The 16109-nt window shown below is 35.9% G+C and overlaps 1 protein-coding gene across 1 annotated transcript in view; it reads left to right on the forward strand.

Annotated features, from left to right (window-relative positions):
• The first annotated feature begins 4055 nt into the window (after positions 1-4055).
• Positions 4056-16109, forward strand: part of LOC131428441 (glucose dehydrogenase [FAD, quinone]) — a 131937-nt gene continuing 119883 nt past the window's right edge. Inside the window, exon 1 of the mRNA XM_058592395.1 lies at positions 4056-4732. The gene's annotated coding sequence lies outside the window, so the exon portion shown is untranslated. The remainder of the gene's footprint in view (positions 4733-16109) is intronic.

Raw genomic sequence — 16109 nt, forward strand, 5'->3', positions numbered from 1 at the left:
CACATTTTCTTTTTTTCTGTTTCAAATTACCAATTTTATTTATTAGCTTTCCTGCATGGTTTCTGCAATCTCCGGATCGAGGTATGCAGTAACTCTCCTAGAATATAAATTATTTTCTTTTCGAGCTCTACATTTTTCATTTCATTTGTTTACCTTGCGTTCAAATTTGAAGACAGTTGTTATAGCCAAAGCATAACACTCCAAATCATCTTGCCGAAGTTGATTTTTAGTTGCGAGATGGTATTTGGCATTGACATCCGCCAAAGCTAGTTGTTTTGCTTCACTTAGTTCACCAAGCGTTGATCGATATAAAATTTCGTTACCTTCTTCTGTCGTATCCTAAAAAGCTGTCAACAATCTCGGAGAAAATCCAGTCGAAGAAGAGGCAAACGAAAGGTTTTCTTCTTTGTTCTGTTTTTCGGCTTCGTTCAATTCAGGGTCAGGGTTAGCATTACCTGTAAATTATTTTTTGAAATGAATAGTATTTAGAGCGAGATTTCAAAATAAATAACCTGAACTTTGAACAGGTACTGTGGTATCCCGTGTGTAATGGCTTTTTAATCGGCAAATGTTTCGGGCTTCGATCGGGAAGGAAATTGAGCTTTGGTGAATTACTGCCTGATTTATGTTTGGCAGATTCCGATTCACTGAAGTAAGGCGTATTTATTTCAATTTCTTGTACTTCTCCGGTAAGTTGTACGTTGCTGCCCAACGCATTAAGTATAGCTACCTTTTGCTGAGAGAATAAACTAGTAGGTAAATGTCTGTAAATTTAGTTGATAACTTACGTTTCTTTTCGGCCAGGAGCTTATAGTTCCAAATAGCACGTGTTTTTTTCCAATCGACACCCGTTTGACACAAATGACTTTGGAATTCTTCTACCGAAAAAGTAATCAGCTCGAAACAAACCAATCCCGCATTCTATGAATAAATAATAAATAAAGTTCAATATCATCAACTTACGATTGAAAACTTGCAGGAAATTTCAAATCATTCAGCAGTGCCGGTCGCGCACTTTCATTTGACGCCATCTTGTGATTGTGAAACACAAGACAATTTTCATACCGTATGATCCAGTAAAAGTTACGTGAATGTCATTTAATTTTCAATAGAATGCACTATGATATTCAATTACGAAGTCGTTGGATTCAAATAACATTTCTTTGCATTTTATACAGTTTACATAATATTCATAAAACGTTTATTTATCGCTCATCACCTTTGAGATTGGATGTTTACGGAGTTATACGAAGTTATACAAAAGTTCAAATTAAAATAAGTCCAATTTTATCCAATTCTGACTTCCGACTATGGAATTGTAGGATGATGAATTTTTAAAATTCAAAGACATTAGAACAATGTCATGAAAACTGAAACACCGAAAAATATTCATGCAAAAAACACATGCGGATTGATAAAAAAAGGTATCATCTCACTGCTAGGTGAATTAAGCACGTTTATTTTTGCTATCCGAAGATCTTTGCGGATTTCCGGATTTTTATTTTTTGCTAATAAATCCATAAAATAATCTTTTCTGTCAATGAAAAAAATCCTTGTGAACAGATTTTTTCAAGAATGATAATGAATTGAACTTTTTCTGATTATGAATTTATTTCAACCCGTCATTTATTTCAAACCGCCATTTGAATCGAAGGTGCAGAACATTTTGGAAATTATTTTAAATTGGGTTTCAAACTGTTTCAGTTTGTAAACCATATTTGCTGATGGTTGAAAGATACGAATTTATCTATACCGGTATCCAGTTTTCGGTTCCGGGAACAGTGATCGGAATCTATAAAATGGAGCTTTCTTCATTTTCCCATACATCATCGGAAAAAAATTACGTTTTTTTGCTTTGCCACATCAAGTGACGGCATTAAAATATTTAATAGTCTTTTTACTCTGTAATTCCGGAGCTAGCAGTCGGATCTGGATGAAGTTCAGATATTTCAATGAAATCACAAGACTCTTCATTTTAAGGTCATTCGCCCCTTCCGGCTAGACCCTCTGTGCGGGGTTGGGAATCGAACCCAGGCGTGAAAGGTTTCATTTTTTCATATTTCCTTTTTAAATGGAGAGTTACAAATCATATGAGTTATTTTGTGGAAATTATGAATGTTAGAAGTCGTTATAAGGGTTAGATTCTTGCGGTAAACGAGTTATGACGCATTACTTTTAAGGAAGTTGTAGGTGTTACGAAGTGTTACATGCGTCACTTTTTTGTAAGTTTTAGGTTACATGTCTTACCTTTTTGTAAATATTTTGCGTTACAAAGCATTACAAACGTGACTGTTTTGTAAGTTATAGACATTACATGCGTTACTATGGATCGGACTAGACATCAATGTGTCAAAGACAAAGTACATAAAAGGCAGGGGCTCGAGAGAAGATAATATCAGCCACCCATTACGAGTTCTCATTGGCGGTGATGAAATCGAAATGGTCGACAAGTTCGTGTACTTGGGCTCACTGGTGACTGCCGATAATGACACCAGCAGAGAAATTCAGGCACGCATATTGTCAGGAAATCGTGCTTACTTTGGATTGCGTAGGACGCTTCGATCGAGCAAAATTCACCGTCGTACGAAGTTAACTATCTACAAAACGCTGATTAGAGCGCTACTTTTTTGTAAATTATTAGAATAATGAAACGTTTCATGTGATACTTTATTGCAAGTTAAAGGCATTACAAAACGTTACATGCGTTACTTTTTTGTATATTATAGGCGTTACATAGCATTACAAACGTGACTGTTTTGTAAGTTATAGACATTACATGCGTTACTTTTTCGTAAGTTACAGGCGCTGCGGAGCATTACAAAACGTTACTTTTTTGTAAGCTAAAGGCGTTACATGCGTTACTTTTTTGTAACTTATAGGCGTTACGATGCGTTGCATGCATTACTTTTATGTAAGTTGTAGGCGTTACGAAGCGCTACTTTTTCTTGAGGTATAGGTGTTACGAAGTATTAAATACGTTACTTTTTTGTGAGTCATAGGCGTTATGAAGCGTTACATACGAGACATTTTTATTAAGTTACCTTTATACGCTTCACAGAGTGTTACGAAGCGTTACTTTTCCGTAAATCATAGATGTTACAAGGCGTTACTTTTTTATATGATAAGATATAGGTGTTACGAAGCATTACTCGTTTTTAAGCTTCAACTATTACATGCGTTACATTTTATAAGACTTTACATGCGTTACTTTTTGTTAGCTAGTCACAAATTTTATTTGAATACTCCTAATAAGGTACATAAATAATCGAAACGAAATCCTGAGTACGGGCTTGGCATGACTCGAATCTCTTACACATGACATCGACTTCAATTCGACTAGGTTACAATTTTTAAATATTGAAAACTTGAGATAAGCTGGTTTATTTCCGGTAATGTAAAATTTTGTTAAATACCAAAAATTTATTATGCACCCCGGTCTAATGATCCGTTTTGTTTGGATACTCGTAGTTTGTTGTAGCACAGCATCGTGCGACAAACATCTGGCCAACTAATCGATTTGCCAAAAAACCATCAATCATCGAAAATGCGAAAAGCTATTACTTTCGCTTGGGGTTATTCATCCTAAAATTGGACATTAGATTTGTAATGTCATCGTCATATCGCGTCAGTTTTCCTGCATTGCATCAATTCACTTTGATGCTTCGCCATTCCGCTCAAATCCAACTGCTCTGACCCACTGTGTCATCAAAATTAGAAGATTCGTATCGAGTGTTTTTCAATGTTCCACATGTAGGTCAAACATTTCACTGAAACGGGGTGCTTGCATAAATTTGAATGTCATCGACACAACATCGGACTGACAACTCGCCAAGTCTTCCTGTTCGGCATAACAATCGTGGGCCGGTGTGTGAAGAGCAGCAAGGGAAGAAGCAAGAAGGCACGGTGAATCTCGGCACAGAACGTACACCGCATCGCAAAAGCCACAGAGGTGAACCGCCAGCCGCGCGAAAAAGAGATGCAGCGAGCCACGAAACTGTTAAGAAACATAAAACTATCGCGCGGTAATGAGCCACTTCTCAGTCTCTTTACCAAACTCATCTAAGCAACATCCGCAAAGCGCGGGGCGAACTTCGCGGGCCGCCTTTCTTAAGCTCTTCGGCTTGTTTTTGCTATTTTTTTTTTTTGTTTACGCTTTTTCCTTGGGGGATCTCCTTTCGCTTCGCATCATTGTTTCGCCGAACACCGGACGGCGGCGTCGATCTCTCGTGTTGTTCTCAAAGTCGCGGACTCTTCTTGCCGAGCAGTAGTGATCTTGGTGCTGGTTAGTTCTTGATCATTCGTTCGCTGGATGTCCCACGGATCGGTTCGATTTTGTGCCGCGATTACGCTCGTTCCGTCCAAGGAATTTCGGTCCTGAAAGTATCAGTGGTGCAGAATAGTGCGGTGTTTTGCCAACCAGGCGCGACTAATTAGATTCACTGTACAATAGAATAGAAGCGCTGGGGTGGAAACGGATCGAAAAGATTGTATCCCGCAGGTCAACATTCCGTCAATTCCGTGAAAACAAGTGTCGACTGGGTTGACTGGTGAAACATTTGTGATTCTGTACAAAACGGTACTAGTGCAATTCGACGTTCACTGGTTTGGTGTGCATTTACTTTGACCGCCGTGGAGAAAGGAACGCGGACACATCCGAGTTTGACGGCGAAACAGAGCTCCGTTGTGACTTCAGGCTGCAACGAGTCGATCGACACGTAACTCGCGGAAGAAGGTGAATTTAGTTTCACATTACAAAGGCATGGTGTTAATTAATGTTTCTGTTTCAAAAAAAAAGTGTTTGTTATCCAAAGCATCGGACGCATTCGAAGCATAGAAAACCCCCGACATCGACACGCATATAATTTAATGGCTCAATCCACCGTTTGCCTTTCTTTCATTATTATGTATGCTACCTTTGCTGAAGCTGATAGAAAGATTGTTTACTGAAATACTAACAAAACAGCTAACTATGAGATCACGGGAAACCCGAAGTAATTATTGATAAGACCCTGAAATCGCTAGTGGTTTGCACAGATTCATACTTCATTATAGTTGATAACGCTTCAAAATAGACAAAAATTAATTATCAAGGGATGTTCCGCTCGAGGTCAAGAGGGAAGAGTGATGAAATTTGACGAACAACCCCAAGACGCGACGATTCACAGCTGATCAAAATATTTATAATTTTTTCATTCGCTTTTCCTTCGTCGCTTCACTTTCCGAGGGTTTTCGAAGCGGGAAGCCGTAAGAAGTTAGGCATTATGCAAAATAATTTAATGGATGGATGCCACAGTCGAGAAAGAAAGTCGTTTTATTTTCAGATTTGTGGGAGTTTTATCTGGTTTTGTTTTTCACAAAACGAACGAAGATGAAGGAAGAGAAAAAAAAGTGAAAAATCAATTTGCATTTTTCTGCTAGCACGCTCCAGCCGTTATCGAATCTCCGTTGCCGGTGCTATACAGCATCATAGACAGACATTGAACGCTTACCTGGCCATTGATTGAATGGGATGAGAGCCACAATTTTGCTCTACCCTGGCAGGCTTCGATGGAATCGCTTTCATAATTAATGCTGCACGAATGTTGGAGGCAATTGCGAAGTTGGAGTTTATTGCACGATCGGGAACTTGAGTGGCTTGTTGTCAGAAATCAAATGTTATCAGCGGAACAATGACGCGATTGGGCTGAAGATACGATTGATTCGGTGGGAAAATAGGTGGCTTGCTATTCGATTATCGATTTCCCGGAGTAACCATCCTCGCTGTGAATCAAAAATGTTTATGTTACTTGTCAAGTAAACATTAACGATGTGTTGATTTGATAATACACTGAGGTTTTTCTTAGATGTTTTTCAAGCGGTTTTTTCGCGCGGTTTTTTTACGTGAAATTTGTTAGTTTTTTTGCGTGGATTTTCAAAGTGACGCGATTTTTTTGCGGTTTTCTTGTTTTGTCTTCGAAATGCACGAAGCATAGAAATCTGGCGTAATACCGATTTTTTTAAGTCGACTCTATGCCACTTGGAAAATTTTCGATATTTTTCAAAAAAATATTTTTTGTGATTACACCAGATATCAATGTTTGTTCCGATTCTGGAATTACAGGGTGATGAGATTTTAAAACTCAAACCGTCATAGAAGTTGACGATCCCAAACATCGTATAAAATCTTCAAAGTTGGGCTAAAAACTGATTCAATGTTTTCGTCATGTTAATTTTTAGCCATACGTACCGTTATACTAGTCCCAGAATACCCGATCCGGAAGTACCATAAGCCAGTGGCGTCTCGTGACAAAATTGACTAGTTGTGCACTGCTTATGTGGTATGATAGCAGATGTAACAGTTCGTTGTAAGTAAAAACAAAAGATCGAGGAATGGAGATCCAATACAATGAGATAACGATATACTTTCGGATGGGATTTTTTACTAAACAAACAAATCTCAGAGCTGGCAGTAACTCATGTGCACGGAAAAGACACTAACACAGCGACAACAGATACTTGAAATTTTATGTCTGATATATATATATATATATATATATATATATATATATATATATATATATATATATATATATATATATATATATATATATATATATATATATATATATATATATATATATATATATATATATATATATATATATATATATATATATATAAGATGCACGCAATTTCGGTGCGATCCAACCAGATTAAAAAAAACCCTTCTTAATCCACCTAGTGATGTTATAATGCCTTTCTCTTCTTTCATAACAGTCTCATGAAAATATATTTTATACTTTTAATAAATAATTTCGGATACTAATTTTGACACCAATTGATTCAGATTGATTCGAGTAGTTCACAAAAGCATGCTTCAGTGTTTATGTCACACAGTCAGTATCATTTTTCCAAACTAGTGCTTGACATTTGCGTTGCCTATTTGTGTGAGAAAAGTGATGCTAATCTGAAAAACTCTTCTTAGTCCACTTAGTGGAATTTTTCATATATCTTGAAAAAGCACCATAGGGGGGAGTACATGAAATTTTCGAAAACGAAAAAAAAAATTTGATGCCAAAAGGCTTAGAATTGCATGAAACGTCGAGATTTAGTGTCATCTCAAAAAAAAAATTTTATTGAAAAAATCGACTTAGAAAAAATATCAGTCCCAGTCCCAGAAAGTTGATTTTTTCGAAAAAAAATTTTTTTGAGATGACACTAAATTTCGATGTTTCATGCAGTTTTAAGAGTTTCGGTATCAAATAAAATTTTCGATTTTGGAAACTTCATGTACCCCCCCCCCCCCTATGGTGCTTTTTCAAGATCGAAAATTGTCAAACCTTTACCACCGGGCAGCACCCCTTACGCATGTCCGATTTAGCTCAAATTTTGCATGAAGGCTGCATTTTGCATCGAGGTGCTTAAACTTTTGAGCACTAGAGCTTAACGAAAATAGAGGTGATCTCAAAATTTCGGCACCCTTATATATATATATGAGCGGTAAAAATTAACGCGGTCGGTTACGTCACATATACCGTCATATATCTGGAACCAAAAGTCACAACCATTTGATTTTCCAACTTGATCAATGGCCCAACAGTAGCTTTCAAACGAGTCCAAGTTTGTTAAAATCGGTTCAGCCATCTCTGAGAAAATTGAGCGCGTTCAAATATCTTCGAAAAGTGCACACACATACACACACAACACACACACACACACACACACACACGCACACACACACACACACACACACACACACACACACACACACACACACACACACACACACACACACACACACACACACACACACACACACACACACACACACACACACACACACACACACACACACACACACACACACACACACACACACACAGACATTTTCCGATCTTGTCGAACTGAGTCGAATGGTGTATAACACTATGGGTCTCCGAGGCTCCGTTCGAAAGTCGGTTTTTCCAGCAATTCTAATACTTTTCTATAGAGAAAGGCAAAAATAATTGCATTTGGATGAGGTTGGAGACGCAGTTCATTCCTACACCGGTTGTGCAGTGCACGAGGTGCACATAAGGACGAGACGCCACTGCCATAAGCTCTAAAATGTAACTCATTTCGACATCTCATGGAATGCTTAATCGATTGTCATACGCTTAGATCAGTGGAATAATTTTATGATTTCACACAATTTCTCTTTTCGATCCGACTTCCAGTTCCAAAATTACCGGGTAATGAGATATTGAAATTTCAAACTGTCATTTAAGGAGCAAGACTCTTTGCAAGAGTTTGAGTAATGTCAACAATGTGTGCGTAAAATCAAATTCCGGCGCTTCTCTTGCTGATTTTAATCAATAAATCTTCCATATGGTTGAAAAATAAACCAATCGGTTCATTCTGATTAAAATTGCATTTCAAGAAAAAAAAATCTTAGTCTAAAACTCTTCCGTTTTCCTTAGAACTGCTCAAGAAAAATTATTTCAGTTTTAGCTTACTTTCACTAACACATTTGATTAGCAACAATCACATTCCTATATGGATTTCCTCTTGCAGAAATTATTGCGATATAAAGATTTACGTACCTTCTATAAGTAAACCCGAAAAAAAAGGAATAAAGGTTCCTTAGCACGCGAAAGGCAATGGATATGGAATGTTGTTGTAAAACTATTTATTTTTCCGGAACTGCTTTTGTAACAGAAAATATTTAGTTTTGTTTATTTTGTGTAGCGTAATCTAATACAAATGCATTGAAGCAGTGTTGCTAACTGTTTCATTAGGGAATTGAATTCTACAGTCATAAAATGTAAGCAATTTTTATCAAACGTTGGTGAAAATTTGATCAAAACTGATATTTCATTCAAAAAGTCTGGCTTAACGTTCGTTTGACAATAAATTATTGCTGAAAAAGATTGTTTGAAACTCAATCGTGCAAGCCTTTTTGAGAAACTGCTTGCACTGCAAATATGAATACATAGATCTATGACATACGTACAAAATAAAATGTACGTAATACACAAATTACCAACACAAGTTAACTTGGTTTACTCTTGATCCTTAAAACGACGGTCATTAAAATAATTTCATGGAAACTATAAGCATCGGAGAATATTCGTGCAAAAAACATTTGCGAATTGAAAAAAAAGGTATCATCTCACTGATAGGATGATTATGTACGTTTTTTTTTTTCATCAAACAGCAATGACAAGTTAACGCACGAAAAAGTTTTGAGAAAAACGAAAGCAGTTCAACTTAAATAGCTGTCACTTTTTTCTGACTAATGGAAATGTCTTGAAATTTCGCAACAATAGACAGTTGGTACTTTATAAACGCTTTATAAACGTCATATGGATTTAACAATGTAAGCACCATCTGAGTGTCAGTCATACGACTTTTTGAGTGATGTGTCAAGAATTGAATTTGACGTGAAACTATATTGCTCAGAGTACATTAATTTCCTGTTTCTGAGAGTGTCGTATCTGATAGGTCGTAGGAACTTAGATTGAAGGTGTATTCAGTATTTCAGTACTACAATTAAACGAAACTAACTGTGGAGGGTTTGCACGTTCGAAAGCGCAATAGTCGGTAGTATCGCAAAGAAAATTGCTGGCCAGTGACTATATTTGAACACTTATTTTATGTTTTTCTCTATAAAAAGTCTGATGGGTAAGGTCAGTGCCATAACTGGATGTCGTGACTGCGAATAAAATTGGCACGCTTCCGAATATCAGCTAGTTGATCGATTGTGTGAATTGTACAAGCATTCCCCGTCTTCACTACTAGAATTTGAAACGATGCACCTACATTAAAATACGGATAAATTACATCAAACATTCTGACACACAATTAATATTACGAAGTAATTTCTATAGTTCTTTATAATAAAATACTGGTGGTTATGAAGGCGTTCGTGTTGGGGAACGGCGAGTTGAATTCGGATTCCGATGGATGCCGCTGACTTCCGCCATCTATTTCCAAGCTGACCTGTTGTCCGTTGACGCGATACTGATATGGTTGGCGGAGGTATAGCGTTCACAACCGATTATAATCTTCCAATGAGGAAAACATTAATTCGCTGGATTGATCAATGATACAATAGGCCTATGATATGAAAAGTATGAAATATATCTACGCTTTTATACATTGGTATTCCTGACAAATACAAGATCAATACATGTGCCTTCAAACGTAGTAGCTTGTGAAGGAGAAATTTTATATCCAACTTCATATACTTGCTCAAGAAATGAATTTAATATTATCGTGTTTTGAGGCTATATTATCTATATTGAAATCCCCGACAACAATCATCGGCGTATTTTTACGATTATATAATATTGCCAGCAACAACGAATTAATTTTTCAATGCAAAAAACTAACCGAGAAAAAAATGCGAAAATTTTCTAATTAAAATCTATTAGACTAAAGATCTAAACTAAATAAATTACACTCACTTCTGATTTGCATATTTTAACACATAAGTAATTCTAATAGTTCTTTAGATAACATTTGGAGTCATTAGAAGGGCTGATTTTGCAGAATGGTTGTTCACTTTCGTTGTACTTTGTTCTAATACAAATGATCATTTGCAGGTTGACGCAATCGCTCTTGTTTGACCAATTTTGGTTGAGAGCTTTCTTTTTACGCGATTTTATTTGTAGCTTTATCACAAATTGGAGGTCCCAACGGTCATAAAAAATGGGGCGTACTTGATTTCTCAATTCGCATAGAAACATGACATATATTTTAAAAAAACAATTTTTTAAAAAATGTGGATTTTGAGCGGTATAAAGGGTGATGGCCAAGATTTAGATCATATTCGATGTACGTTCTATCATGCCTAACCGTGTTTTAGAGCTGTGTCTATTACAAGGTTTAGGGTGCGAAATGGTAGCGCGTATGCACGGAATGCATAAGAACGCAGGCTAGAGTCCTGTCTCTGAGTGCATCTTATTCCAAAAACGTGCTTAATCCACCTAGCATTGAGATGATACCTTTTTTATCAATCCGCATGTGTTTTTCGCATAAATATTCTTCGGTGTTTTAGTTCTCATGATATTATTTTAATGACCGTCGTTTTACGTGGCAATTTGAGCCCTGTAGTGTCGAAAATGGCAAATCAGATCGAATTTGAATCTAAACGTGTGACAATCGAATGAACATTCCATGAGATGTCGAAATAAATTCCACTTTAGAGTTTTTCGTCATTATTTACGGTACTTCCCGAGCCGATATTCAGGAACCAGCATAACCCAAACCGATTCGTATGGCCATAAATTAATATGATGAATAAATTGCAATATTCATCATCCTGTAATTCCAGAATTGGAAGTCAAAATTGAATAAAATTCATTAATTTAGTATGGGACCAAAAATTTATTTTAATTTGAATTTTTGTTTTTGAAATTCGATTTGACTTTTTTTAGAAATCGATTTGATACTGCAACCGGAGTTTAAAAATCGGTGTAAAATTTGTTAAATGGTGTTAAATTGAAAGAAATCGTAGTGCGAATGAAATTTTTGGGTACTTCCCGAATCGAAAACTGAATACCACTAAAACCGAAAAAGTTTATTTGGTTATCGATTGTCCAAATTTGCAAACCCGATAAACCAGATTAATTTATGCGAAATAGACATTTTATACTAATTTCCCTGCATCCCCTAAACCAAAAGTTGAATCTGACTAAAAAGCAAGATGTTTTAAAGGATCTCAATTTTTTTCATTTGAGTCTTAGATGGTGGTTCTTAGATTTTATTTGAATCTTAAATCGGTTCAGCCACGAGAAAAATGAGTTACACAATTTTATATTTCGTTTCACATATCATCCTGTAGTTCTGGAACCCGAAGTAGGTTCCAAACATAATTCAGGAACCTTGTTGGGGAGCGCACTACTTTTCATATGAACCTGAGTTCGTAAAAAACGGTTGTGTCATCTCCGAAAAAATTGAGTGAAATTATTTGTCACCCACGCATTTGCTGATCTCGACGAACTGATTCGAATGGTATATGGATGTAATGTTCTTCCAGTATTTATTGCTGTAAGTATTATAAATCAATATAATTCTGGAATTGCTTTCAACTCGAAAATGCTGCCATCATCTGGTTTACATAAGTCATATTCGAACGATTATGTTGCCAAAAACGAACCGTGCTAAAATTGGCCCGACGCAACATTGTATGAAAAAGGATGCTGAGCACAGACTTTTAGGTACTTAGGAAAAATTGTATGCTACTGTATCAAAAATCGTGTTTCACGTAGCTCTCAAGCATTTATTTGTCATACACCGCTCAAAACTCCTACTACTGGAATAAGGGGAAAAGTCATTTACACAAAAATATCGATATTTCTGTTAAAAATGGACGGTTTTTAACAATATATGGCTTGTTGGATAACTATTACCGTGCGGAATCTAAGTCTAAAAACATATTCAGTTTTCAAGGTCAGTTGTAACAGATATTGTCAAAAAACTGAAAATTTTGACATAAAACTTCGTATAACTCAAAAAGTAAATATTCGATCTCAAAACCATTCAATAGCGTCCAGGGTGACGGGAAGACTTTTCATTTGCGACTAGTTTGATCAAAATCGGTTCAGCCATCTCTGAAATCTCAAACTCTTTGTTGACAACACACATACAGACCCACACACGGACATTTGCTCAGTTCGTCGAGCTGAATCGATTGGTATATTGAATTCGGCCAGGTAAAAATCATATTTTCTGTTAACTTTTTCATTCATTATGTTTTCAATCAGTCATTGCAAAAAGTGAACTTAGTTATGGTGACTTCAAACCAACTAAAAATAATAAATCTGTAATTTTAAGTGGTTCTACCGTCTCAATGCATTGTTGATATACAATTAAATAACACAAAACAAAATTATTTGGAATCTACATCAATAAATCAGACCATAAACTTAGTTTAGATTTATAGAGCTGAACTCATTTTCAGAGTCCAGGCTCCGAATTCAGTTCTAGAACTGAATTTTCAACATGAACTGCAAACCGTAGTAAAGATTTTAGTCCCAGAATCTAACTCCAGAATCCATGTTTCGAATTTAGTAACATGCAGGTTCTGAATTCTGGAACTGAATTTGAAAGCATTTAGTTCCAAAATCCAGATCTAAAATTCATATCCTGAATTTTGTTCATAATTTCTTAGGTTAAAATCCTAAATCGGAATTCTCGATTCGAGTCCCGAACATATATTAGGAGACTGAAATCAGTGCCAAAGTCTAGTCGAAAAATCAGTTCCAGAGTTTGGAATTAGGATTTAGTTCCAGAGTAATAGTTTTCAATTCTGAATCTGGTAATCTGGAACTAAATTCTGAAACTGAAATGTGTAACTAAATTCTGAGATTAAGGGATGGGTAAGGTCTAACACTTTTGAAAAATCATTTATTTTTTTCTTTGTATTTTCTTATAGTAAAACATTTCAAGAGTATTCTGTGAAATTTTCAAGCCTATCGGAACAAAACTCAGCAAGTTATGGGCCTGTACCTTTGCTTATCTCATCCTGCGAAGAAGTAAGAGCTCGGTACACAGGTCCAATACTACTTGACTTAAAAACTTGAAATTCTTGAAATGTTTCATTATAACAAATTATAAAATAAAAATATGATTTTATGAAAATATTAGATCCTATGGGCTCTCTTGAGTAATAAATTGTTTTCATTGATTTTATAGACAAAAAACTTTAAACGCGTTTTTCTCAATAGTAGGTTTTGAAAGTCCGTGTCCATCATCATTCAAAAGCTACTGCACCAATTTGGTTCAAATTTTATACACACTTTCTACGTACAGAAAACCAGACTCCAACGTTTTCCTTTTCGTTGTTTGTTACTTTGGGGAGGTCTTACAGCTACAAAATGGCGGATTTTTTCGTGAAAATCGCAGTTTTCACTTTGATCAACCACCAAAAACTTTTAAAAAAATTTTTAAAATCAAACAGAAACGTTGGGGTCTAGAAAAACTTCCACTCTTACTATACTGCTTTGATTTGTTCACTTCTGATTAGTCTGCGCTGAGATACAGTGGACACCGCAAAACATGATATTCAAGAAGCGTCCTCAAGAATACCTATTCGCCGACTTATTTTTCAATATTTTTTCACGAAAAAAATGACAAAATTCTGTTCGAATGATGCTTTTTATCATGCAAAACATTTGAATTTATTTTGTTGAACGATTATTCTGAAAAAATCGCCTTCTGTAATTTGTTCTAAAATTAAATTCAGTTCCCTGGTGCTGCTGGTTGCATGCAACTATTCCACACGAAGTCCGCAATGCGAATAAGAGCACGACCTAAGCATTCGATGTATTTGGAGTAGATGGGGTAAAACGCACCCCTAAGGAAATATTACTATATCTTAACTAAAGAAAAAACTTGAAAGTTTCATGTATGACTAGCTTCCATCACTATTATTTCTTATAATTACGAGCAAATACTCGATGTACTCGATTGAAAAATACATGAAATATCTTTTTTTTTCAAAACCCTTGAAAATTTTCTATTGAAATATATGCGGGCATGACGCCTAATCGTAGAAAACATGAAAAAAATATTCATTTTAAATTACTCGAAGTCACGGATTTCTGAGCATAAAGGCAGGATGATCTTATACAGCGAGTGAAAATCCATCAAAACAACGGATCAAAACGCACCCTCATAGAGCTTCTTTTTCTTATCAAAAGAAAGTTTTAACCGTTTTTTGGAAGAAATATTTTCCAGATGGAAGATTGTTCACTATGAAATGTTGAATATGTCCTTTAAATTGATAACTTATACATATCTTTTGTAGGCGTATTCTTAAGCGTTTTGCCCTCAAAAACATGGGACAATGATTTTGACGATTTATTGCATATAATTGCAAATACATCATCTGTATTAGAACTAATTTCATAAAAACGAAGGATAGGTAAAGAAGTTTGTTTGTTACATAATTAAAATCGTCTTTCTCACTCTAAAAAATTACTATGGAACGAACACCAAAAATTACACCTAGCAGACCCATAATTTTTTATTGGTTAATTATTTTTACGTTTCACATTCAGCTCATCAGTGCGTCAGCAGGTTATGTTGAACTGTTTACGCCACCTAATGGTTTTTGATTATTTTTTCAAATATAATTGAACCATCGCTACCAATATTTTATAGTAATCTTCTGTCATGACAGACTTTAAGTTTCATCCAAATTTCTGTGCAAAAAAATGTAACTGCTGAAAAAGCAAGATGTTAGTTTTGCCTCGGGCTGCGTTTTACCACATCTTCCCCTAAACCACTCAGAAGGTTACTGATGTTGGTGGAAGATCCTCACCACATGGTCCAGATCCGTCTAACGCCCTAGAAGGTAAAACGCTTTTCCATCAAAGTTTACCTTTTATACTCATCCAGTAGAACATCGGGACTAACTGACTCAGTGTTTCCAAAAATTAGAAAAAAAAACTTAATTTTGAGTTATTTATGGTTATTGCACACTATTGAAAATTTGATTACAAATTGCTGATCATATTTCCGATGGCATGTAAAACAGAATTATGTTGCTAGGTTTAGTACAACTCGCGATATTCACGATTATGTTCTACCCATTCTTTCACAGGGCGAAGCTTGAAAAGGCGCCCCATAGTAAAATAAGACGTATTCACGTGAAAAAGGAAAAACATGTTTTAATGTGACAGTGTCAATAACAAGAGAAAGGCATTATCGAACCCCCATATAATTTCTAAGAGCTAACTTGAGTTATACACAGGGCCCGCCATCTAACATTTTATTTTCGAACTAGCGGTTATTTCGACATTGGTAACCTTAATGTCATTTCTGATTTGACAGAAACTTAGTTTTATCCTTCCGTTGAACGAAAATGGTTGTGTATACGCTTGAGAAACGCGTGAAAATAGTGCAGTTTTACTTTGAAATTCAGCTTGAAGAAGACGCCGATTTTTGCCAAAAAATCATCTACACGGATGAGGCACATTTCATCTCGGTGAGTATGTTAATAAGCAAAATTATCGCATCTGGGGGACGAAAAACCCGCACGTTATCATGGAGAAGCCGATGCATCCTCAGAGAGTGACGGTTTGGTGCGGATTTTGGTCTGGTGGCATCATTGGGCCATTTTTCTTCGAAAATGAGGTAAG

The sequence above is a fragment of the Malaya genurostris genome, chromosome 2 (assembly GCF_030247185.1).
Source record: "Malaya genurostris strain Urasoe2022 chromosome 2, Malgen_1.1, whole genome shotgun sequence".
Taxonomy (NCBI): Eukaryota; Metazoa; Arthropoda; class Insecta; order Diptera; family Culicidae; genus Malaya; species Malaya genurostris.